The sequence below is a fragment of the Cebus imitator genome, unplaced genomic scaffold (genome assembly GCF_001604975.1).
Source record: "Cebus imitator isolate Cc_AM_T3 unplaced genomic scaffold, Cebus_imitator-1.0 Scaffold67, whole genome shotgun sequence".
NCBI lineage: Eukaryota > Metazoa > Chordata > Mammalia > Primates > Cebidae > Cebus > Cebus imitator.
In genome coordinates, this window is record NW_016107382.1 from 4,451,626 (window position 1) to 4,462,007 (window position 10,382).

General features: G+C 41.3%; 1 protein-coding gene across 1 annotated transcript in view; it reads left to right on the top strand.

Moving 5' to 3' along the window:
- The first annotated feature begins 3,165 nt into the window (after nt 1-3,165).
- Nucleotides 3,166-10,382, top strand: part of OSBPL8 (oxysterol binding protein like 8) — a 166,689-nt gene continuing 159,472 nt past the window's right edge. Inside the window, exon 1 of the mRNA XM_037739302.1 lies at nt 3,166-3,588. The gene's annotated coding sequence lies outside the window, so the exon portion shown is untranslated. The remainder of the gene's footprint in view (nt 3,589-10,382) is intronic.

Here is a 10,382-nt window from a genome sequence, read left to right on the forward strand (position 1 = left end):
AAGCTTCTGCTTTGATTTAGCATTTAACATCTGCTCACAAAGCCCTGGCTAACGCAAATCACATGACCAACAAGAATACAACTCTTCAAAGCTGTGTTGAACACCTTTTTTATGACTGAGGTTGCTCTTAATCTAAATTCTCTTCCAGAAAAAGGATTTTAGCCTAGAATCCTGATTTGTAATTGTCAGCAACATAAATGTCTAACGGAACAAACCAAATGGAAAAAAGAAAACAACCTCAAGTCACATTTCTGTCATTCTAGGTCAGGGTTGAAATATACTCTGTGGGAAAGGCTGTCAAGCCTGTCAGTGTTTAAACTAATTTGGAAAGAACTTTTCATTCTTAGAAATGTATAATTAATTAAGCGTTAGGCAAAAGAGATGAATTCTCATTGGAGTTAAAATTGGAAGTTATAATAAAAAAGCTTTATTTCAAAATGTCATTCTTAAAATCATTTTAAGAGTAGCAAACTTGCAGGGGGTTGCTGGGAGTTACTGAATATTTTTCGGTTACAGTGCAGGATCACATATTAGTTTCTGTTTGTGTTGTTATTACATTGAAAATCCTAGATTGAATTATCATTTCCTGGAATCACAATCAATATTAGATTTGAAAGAATCTAAAAAACTGATTTTTGAACTGTAGTGCATTAACATATTTTTGTGTTGCAATCAGCTAAGTATGTCAAAATCATTAGTAATACATGACAAGTAACTATATACTAGTGATAATCATAGAAGATTGTGAAAGATATACTTACATTTGTTTTGCAATATCTTCACTTTCGATTACTTGCATTCTGATTTTCTTTCTTTTTTTTTTGATTGGAGCTGAAAGGAGTTAAACCTAGGCAGTCAGTAATTTGCATAATCCTGAGTATATCATGGTTGTTTGTTTCAAATATGGTTGCCATCCACTGGAAAAAAAAAGGTTTAGTATCATTTCTTAAAGAGCATGTAGTCCTACCTTGATCAGAACTTGAAATGCAGAGAGTAATCTATCTAGTCATACAACTCATTAGCTAAGTCTGTATCCCAGGCTTCCTTGCTTCCAGTACATTGCTTTTTCCAACAAAATGATCAAATTTTCAAAAGCCAATATATGAAATTGGGGCTGAGGTAGAAGAGAGAATTTGCTACCTTTTTCTAATCTTTAGTCTCCAAAGTAAAAGAAAAGTACCAGGGAAATGTCCAGATGGTGTATTTTGCATGTTATCTATGCTCTAGGAACATTCTTTTTCAAATCTATTTGATTGCAACTCACAGTAAGAAATTGTTTAAATCACAACATAGGACATACTCTCACCTTCCACTATATTTGAAACAAAAAGGTTCATGAAGCAATTTTTGCCCTTACTAGATATTTTGCACTCTGATCTTTCATATTGTATTAAATTCTAGCTAATTTCATATAAAAATAAAACGGATTTTTGAGTTGTAGTTTGAAAAACATGCAACTCCAAACTTATTAGCTTTACTGAAATAATGTCACAGAATAATAAACTTCCTTCACGTTTATTTGTACTACAGTCTCTCAGGCTTCAGAACAGAACCTGGTAGAATCTTTTCCTCTTTGGAACACCAGTTCATGACAATATCTCAAGAGATTTAAGACTCATTGTTTCCCACGTTTACATCTCTGAATTCAAGATGTGTCTCAGGCCAGTCGCTGTGAGCCACCACTTTGGGAGGCCGAGGCGGGTGAATCATTTGAGGTCACGAGTTCAATACCAGCCTGGCCAACATGGTAAAACACCCTCTGTACTAAAAATACAAAAATGAGCTGGGCATGGTGGTGCAGCGCCTGCAATCCCAGCTCCTCGGGAGGCTGAGGCAGGACAATCGCTTGAGCCTGAAAGGCGGAAGTTATGATGGGCCGAGATGGCGCCACTGCAGTCCAATCTGGGCGACACAGTGGGATCCTGTCTCAAAAAAGAAAAAAAAAAAAAAAAAAAAAAAAAAAAAAGCAATGTGGCTTAAAGGTGCCTTACATATCAGTGGTAGGGCACAGTTTCATTGGCGGCCTTTGTTTACTTTCTTGGTTGACATACAATGGTAAGTCTATGATTTTTTAAGAGCTACTATAAAATATATTAATAATGATTATATAGGTAATACTCTATTGCTTATTAATTTCAATGTAACCAGCTTATCAGAATGCCTCTGACTTCTTGTCAAGAAAATGCAATGAGATGAGAATTGCTTAAGAAAAAATCCTTAGTTCTGGGCTACAAGGGAAAATGAGTTATGACCCCAGTTTAATTATAGAAAACTTTCTCATTTGCCTTCATTGTGATCAGGGTTTGAGTATGACCTTTCTCTAGTCTACCTCCCTTACTTCTGAATAGTTATTTCATTAGGTGGCTAGAGGGGTCTTCAGATCATGGCTAAAAAAAGAAAGCAAAAGGTTAAGTCCTAGAGTTAAGGCATTAGGAAAAAAGCTAAGGCATTAGAATAAAAAAAAACACACACACACAAGGATTAGGCTTCATTTTAAAAATGGAACGAACTGCCAAATTCCTGTGTACCCGTTTAAACTGTCACCAACCTAACACACTGTAAAACTTAATGACTGTAAAACTGGCAGCAGGATTCTGAACATAACAAGGAACAAAAACAAGTTTGCTAGGCTGTTTTCATCCCAGCGTGATTGAAATACACCACTATTTCCTCAAAAAACCAAAAAAAACTCTCAAATGAGGAAAGCAGTAAATTAAATGCCACGGTTAATATGCTACTAGAAATAGGAACAAGTAGTTACTGAATGCTTCTCAGGCCAGAGTCTCTCCACCACGAAGCGTTCGTTTTTCTTTGTTTCGCTAACGCTTTCACCAAGCCAAAGGGCTGGGGAGGGGACCTGACTGAGCCCCGCGCCCTACGGTGCAGTCTCCTCAGGTTAGGAAGGGCCCAGTACGACCGGTCCAGAAGGCCTAGCCGATCAATAGGCGCTGAGCCAACGGCGGTGGGTTCGCTTCCTGAGGCCGCACTTGGGTATGCGGCAAGGGACTGGCTGGTGATAACACCCTGGCGAAACTAGGTGGACAGCGGCTCCAAGGCGGTACGCTGCCGCGGGGCAGGGGAATCAACTCCACAGCCCCATCGGCTCACCATCACGTGACGGGAAGAGGGCGTGGCCGCAGCCAGCGAGCAGGGGGGCGGGGCCTTCGGGGGAGGGCACTAGAATGTGAAGGATCTTGGCGGTTCTGGGTGCCCAGAAAGGCGGCGACGCGGCGGATGACAACATTAGGCCGCGACACGCTCCTGGCCGGGCGGCGGCTGTAGCGTTAGGTTTGGCCGCAGCAGTAGCCGCTGCCGGTAGCGAGCAGAGTGAGGGAAGGTGGGGGTCCGCCCTGGCCGGTGGGCCGCTGGGCCGAAAGTTCCCGCCCGGCTCGGGGGCCGAGCCAGCAGTGCTTCCGCGGCAGCTGGGCAGCGCCTTGCGTCCAGGCTCGCGCCCCAGCTGCCGCCGACTACAGCGGCCGAGAGAAGTTGGGGTCCGACTGGACGCGTACAGGGCCCGGGACCCCAGCGCCGCGGCGACCCCAGAGGAACCGGCTTCTTGCGTCCCGCCTCCCTGGAAGCTCCGCACTGGTGAGTGGTTCTCCGTTCTTGAGGTGGGGGTGCTGGATCCGCACCCCTCAGGGCGACTGCGCACCCTTATTGCTACGTTCTGAGCTCGGGCTGTCGGAGACTCCTGGCCACTCGCGTCGAGGAGTTCTTCAGCTCCTTTGTCCCCTTTTGGAGTAGGGGTTTGGAAAGGCTGGCGGGGTGGAGTGTTTTGGGGCCCACAGTAGGTGCATCTGCAGCCTTACAAAGCCGAGGCAAAGGAACAGGGAGTGGGAGGCTGTAGGAGCATTTCGACCGCCGCGGGTGTCTGTCCCTCCTGAAGTTTGACAGGTCGATGGCAGGGTCTCGTTGGGAGCCCCCGCGCCCAGGAGAGCTGGCGCTTTGTCGCTCGGTGCGGTTGAGGCGAGGCTCCTTTTTTCCTGTGACAGCACCAGAGGAGGCTGTGCCGCGCACCGCAGACCGCACCCGCCTTTGCAGAGCCAAGCGACGTGGTGATGTTCCTCTAAGCTTCAGTTCTCCCAGCCTTCTTGTAACGTAGGAGGAAAGGCAAGCCTTTGCTGTGCTTTTAAATTTAATGTTTGTTTCTAAGCCCTCTCTCAAGAGTGGAATTAGGTTCCAAGGAGCTTCACATGGAGCATGCTTTAGGTTCATTGAGCCACCCACTCAAGACTGGTTGAGGCGAAGCAACAGTATATGCAGATTTTCCATTCACAAAAGTCATTTAATACTCTTCTTTATGAGAGACATATGCGTTGCAGAACGTAACCTAATTTCATTTTATTTAAATGCTTTCTAAAATAATAGGTAACTTGGACTTCTACGTAAACAGATGAGTAAACTCTGGTAATGTTAAGCATATGTGCGTTAAATAAAAAAATGTAATGATGTTTTTGCCTTTCTGCTGCTAGAAGACTTAAATGACGTCTGAGTAGTAATACAGTGTCTTCTGCATGGCAGTTAAGTTTTTCCCCAAATTAGCCCTGCTTTTGAAATAATCATTTAAAACAGTTTTGCCTCCCTTAGTATCTAGAGAGAGCAAGAATTGTGGAGAATAGAGGGTGAATTAATTGTTAGATTTTGCCAGTTTCCTAGGGTTTCATCTCAACTTGATCATGCTAAGAGGTTATGATCAGTGTCTATGCTTGCCAGAACCTGTTTTGCAGTGAAATTATTAAGATCATGCTAGTTTAATAAAACAGAAAAGGAAGAGTCAGGCCATGCAATTTAATATGTCCTTTATAAAAGTACAACTAATTTCAAATGTTTGTTACCTTTTCTTTTTTAGTATTAACCATGTATGGAGTGACTGTAATATGCCTGCTCAAAGGGCTGGGAAAGGGAATAGATGAAACTTAAGCTACCTTTAGGTCTTTAATTATGGAGATTAAGTTATTGCATTCACATTCCATGTCAACCGTTTGAGCAGCAATACTGTGTACACAGGTGCTTAGAAATGTCTGTTTAATTAAAAATGGTCCTGGTTTATTTCTCTTTGAATCATAATAGTTGTTGAATCACTGATCTGTGGAAAGATGCTACTATATTTTTCAGTTAGAATGTTATTGCATTTTAGAGGCAGTCAAATATGTTTTTTTATAACACATTCAGGGTACTTATACATTTGGCAATATTCAGTTCCTTGGTTCATTTAAAAATTGAAAGCCTTAAAATAGAGTTTGGAGATAAATTTACAATTGTGTGTAATGAAGTTATGTTTTAATTTGCTTTAAGAAAAATGATAGTATCAATTTGTAAAATATGAATTACAAAAAGTTTTTTTTTTTTTTTGAGACAGAGTTTCACTCTGTTGTCTAGGCTGGAGTGCAGTGGTGCAACTTGGCTCACTGCAGCCTCTGCCTCCTGAGTTCAAGAGATTCTTATGCTTCAGCCTCCTGAGTAACTGGGATTACAGGTACGGACCACCATGCCCGGCTAATTTTTGTATTTTTAGTAAAACGGAGTTTCACCATGTTCGCCAGGCTGGTCTCAAACTCCCGGCCTCAAGTGATCCCGCCCGCCTCAGCCCCTCAGTGTGCTGGGATTACAAGTGTGAGCCGCTGCACCTGGTGGATCTTTTAAAGTATGAATTGCGGATTTATTTATTTATTTATTAAGAGACAGAGTCTTGCTCTGTTGCCCCAGGCTGGAGTGCGGCGTGATCTCAGCTACCTGCAACCTCCACCTCCTGAGCTCAAGCCATTTTTTCTTCTCAGCCTCCCTAGTAGCTGGGATTACAGGCATCTACTATCACGCCTGGCTAATTTTTGTTTTTTAATAGAGATGGAGTTTCACCCTGTTGGTCAGGCTGGTCTTGAACTCCTGAGCTCAGGTAATTCACCCACCTCCCCAAAGTGCTAGGATAGGATTACAGGCGTGAGGCACCATCCCTGCCGAGAGATTTTACATCTATCTTTCTTCCCACCTTGATCCCCATCCCTCATAATACCCTCACAAAGTCATAAAATTCTCATGTAGAAGACATGATAGAAGGCATTTTTCTTGCTGAAAAGTGTTATCAAGCTTGCAAGGGAGAGAGCTATTTTCAGAGACCTTATAGGGAAGAAATCCTAGTCCTAGAGCATTGTATTCTTATACCCTGTGTTATTTTTACCTTTGTTGAAGATCCAGAGAGTGTAAATGCTCCATGATAGAAAGGACTTTGTCTGTTTTGCTCACCATTGAATCTCCAAAGGCTCAATAGTTAATGAATGAAGAAAATCTAATTCCAGATATATGACTGGAGAGCAAAAAGAGTATCTGATAATGTAGTCCAAACTAAATGCAAGCAGTGAAGTGATAAAGGAAGGATGTTAGCATGGGAGAAGGGGAACAGGTCATTTAATCTGGGAAACTTTCTTGCAGGAGGTGATTCTCGAGTTAAGTTTTGGTGTAGGTTGTGTGTCTGAAGATAAGTGGTGTCTAAGGGGGTAGACAGTGTGCAGCAAAGCATTCAAATCAGACTGAATAACTTGTGTCAGATTAAGCACAGTGAATCTTTTTTTGTAACATTATGAAGAATTTTTCTTCTCCCATCACAATTTTCAACTCTCCCTATATAAAAAGATTAACATGTTTTACTAGAGCAGAGATTTAGAGTACTTGAGTTTTGGAAATACAATGAGGGTCAGAAAATTTGAATTGGCGTTCTGACTCAATCTTATATAAGCATTGTTTCCATCAGCAAATCACTTGGCCTTAGCTTTCTCATTTGTAAAATCAGGATGATAATCCATGGTCGTTGGGAGAACAAAATTACATAATGCATGTGAAAGTGCCTACCTCAATATGAATGTGCCTACCCCAGCGTGTGACACATAGGAGGACTTCAGCAAATACAAAATTATTTAAAATGTATGTCTCCAGATCTTTAAAAAAATTTTTGATTCATTTATCATAAACTCTAATATTTGTTTGACTCATCTAGCTGACTTATGGTATTGTGTTTAAATTGATCAGAATCAAAATTCTAGATAATTTCCTTTCAGTCAGTTTAATGTTTTCTGATAGAAATGAGGCCTAATTGTAAGCCGGGCGCGGTGGCTCAAGCCTGTAATCTCAGCACTTTGGGAGGCCGAGGCGGGTGGATCACGAGGTCAAGAGATCGAGACCATCCTGGTCAACATGGTGAAACCCTGTCTCTACTAAAACTACAAAAAATTAGCTGGGCATGGTGGCGCGTACCTGTAATCCCAGCTACTCAGGAGGCTGAGGCAGGAGAATTGCCTGAACCCAGGAGGCGGAGGTTGCGGTGAGCTAAGATCGCGCCATTGCACTCCAGCCTGGGTAACAAGAGCGAAACTCCGTCTCCAAAAAAATAAATAAATAAATAAATAAATAAATAAGAAAAAAGAAATGAGGCCTAATTGTATTACTGCTTAATGTTGTAGACCACAAGGAATGCTAGAAGCCTCAAATTTTTGAACCTTGAAGTAAGGGATGTGTGTAGCTAAAAATCTGAGCCTTTAAGCTTTTTTTCTCTACAGAATTTGTTTTTGAAGAAATTGTCTTTGCCTGTAATGTCATTTATCCATTGTTGTGACAAAATAAGGGGTTTTCTAGTTAAGAAAAAATTTACCAAAAATATTTTCTATGTTTTTAGTGATGTGACTGTAAGTCATGAAGATATCTACTTTCTGTATTTTATTATAAAATTCAGTATTTCTTGAGCAAATGAATAGAAATCTGCATCATTTCTTATCTAAGCTTTTTGTGCCAGTAGCTATTTGTTCATTTATGAATCTCAGAATTTCATTATACTTTGTGAACTCTTTATAGTGTTTTTGATCCATGGAGCAGTCTGTCCTTTGTATAATATTTGGAAGAGAATTTTATTATAAAAAGACTAAGAAGAGTCTTGAGTCAAATGATAAAGAAGCCAGTTAGCTACTGATTTCCATATTCAAAAAGGACTGAACCAAAGAGGGAATGATTTCAGAGCTTGACTCTTTTCAAGTAAAAAGGAGAAACTTTTTGATTTAGAGTTGTTGCAAACATGATAGATTCAGAGGGGAATTGTTATAGGTCATATAATAGCTAATGTGTGTTGACTGCTATATACCAGGTACTGTACTGCTCCAGGAGTACTTGACATGTCATCACATTTAATCCTTACAACCATCCCCCAAATCAAGCTATTTTCTTTTTTTAAACCTGAGCAACTGACAGATGAAATAATGGTGGAGCCAGTATTTGAACTAAACCTGAGGCACAGAGAAGTTAAGTAGTAGGTGGTGGAGTCTACTAAAAGGATTTAAACTTGAGGTTTAACTTGACCTTTGACTTTGGAGCCTATCCTTTTAACCATCCTAATATATACTGCCTTGTATAATTTATTTGCAATTGCTCCTTATGATAGGTCTTGACTTTGTGATCTTCCTGAGTCTATTTTGGTTGGTGATTTATAAAATGCACTTTACTTTCTAAGAAGACGGAATACAGCCTTGATTTTTCCCCTCGTTTTACTTGTATTTGACTGACATCCTATTTTTAAATCTTAAAAATACTTGGAGTAAAGCAAATATTTATTTTATTGTTCATCCGGTTGCCATTTTCTAACTAGGGAATTTCAGAGTAACTGGAAATAAAATAATATAATTAATAACAACATTAAAGCTAAGTTGCTAGAATTAAAAAATTGTTTTAAAGAATAAGGCTGATTCACAGAATTGGCATGGATGATTTTTTTTTTGAGATGGAGTCTCACTCTGTCACCCAAGCTGGAGTGCAGTGGCGTGATCTCGGCTTACTGCAACCTTTGCCTCCTGGTTTCAAGCGACTCTCATGCCTCAGCCTCCTGAATAGTTGGAGTTACAAGTGCGTGCCACTACACTGGCTAAATTTTTGTATTTTTAGTAGAGATGGGGTTTTGCCATGTTGGCCAGTCTGGTCTCGAACTCCTCCTGACTTAAAGTGATCCACCCGCCTCATCCTCCCAAAGTGCTGGGATTACAGGCGTGAGCCACTGCATCTGGCCGTTATTTTTGAGAAAAGGTCTAGAGCTGTCACCTAGGCTGGAGTGCAGTGGCACTACCATAGCTCACTGCAACCTCAGCCTCCCAGATTCAACTGATCCTCCTGTCTCTACTTCCTGAGTAGCTGGGACAGCAGGTGAACACCACCAACCTGGCTAATTTTTAAATATTTTTTTTGTAGAGACAGGGTCTCACTATGTTGCCCAAGTTGGTACTGAATTCCAGGGTCTCACTATGTTGCCCAGGTTGGTACTGAATTCCTACCCTCAAATGATTCTGCTACCTTGTTCTCCCAAAGTGCTGGGATTACAGGTGTGAGCTGCCATGCCAGGCCTATTTAGTGATACCCGAGGGATGCAAATCTATATAGTTGAAATCTATCCTATTGAGATGACCACCAGTAGGGTAATTTTTGCTTTTTGGCTGCCAGATGCCCACATATTAGCAGGAATAGTTTATCAGTTTGCATAATTTTTTATGGGAAGGCTGGGGCCCATGTGGAAATCATGGAATCTGTGTTGGTATATTTTGATAGGATGGAAGTATGGTAGACCTGGAGAGAGCGGAAGTTCAATCTAAGTAACGTTATTACTGGGCAGAGTAATGAGTTGGGATGCCATGGATGTGAGGGCATAGGTACATTGTTCAAGTGGAGAATAGGGTGAGGGACTTCTGGAGACTAGCTTTGCTTGGCATGTAATTTTGCACATTGTTATGATTATAATAACATTTAAGATCAGCAATTTGGAAGTAAAGAAAAGCAGTGCTGTGCATCATAGTGTGGAGTTTGTAATAGTTCCTAGGCTGCTTTGCAAGATGTAGGTGCTTTACAAATATCCATTGGTAGTAACAGAAGTGCTCTCTCTTATCACCTGTTTTAGAAGTCTGGAGAGGCAGAATAGCACAAGCCCTGGAGCCAGACTGCTTAAGTTCAGAGCTGGTACAGCTACTTACTAGTCTATTGCCCTGGCCCTATGCTAACTTGAGGTGGCCCAAAGGGAAGAAAATGGTGTATCTAAGCAGAGAGGGGGCCAGAGACAGCACTTTGTGAGTTTCTCATGGTTCTTACATGGTCTGAAAGAGATCTGGATGTTCTGACATATGCCTAGTGAAGGGAGTAAGTTAGAGTGAGAGCCAGCAAGCCTGTCATGAGGCTGCTATTGTGAGGGAGGGACCATGTAGTAGGTAGAGGTTGTGGGAAGGGCAAATTCATTTCATTGCCCCACCAAAATTTGTGCTCCCTCTTGCTTGCAACTATTTTTCTTTCTTTCTTTCTTTCTTTTCTTTCTTTTCTCTTTCTTTCCTTTCCTTTCCTTTCCTTTCCTTTCCTTTCCTTTCCTTTCCTTT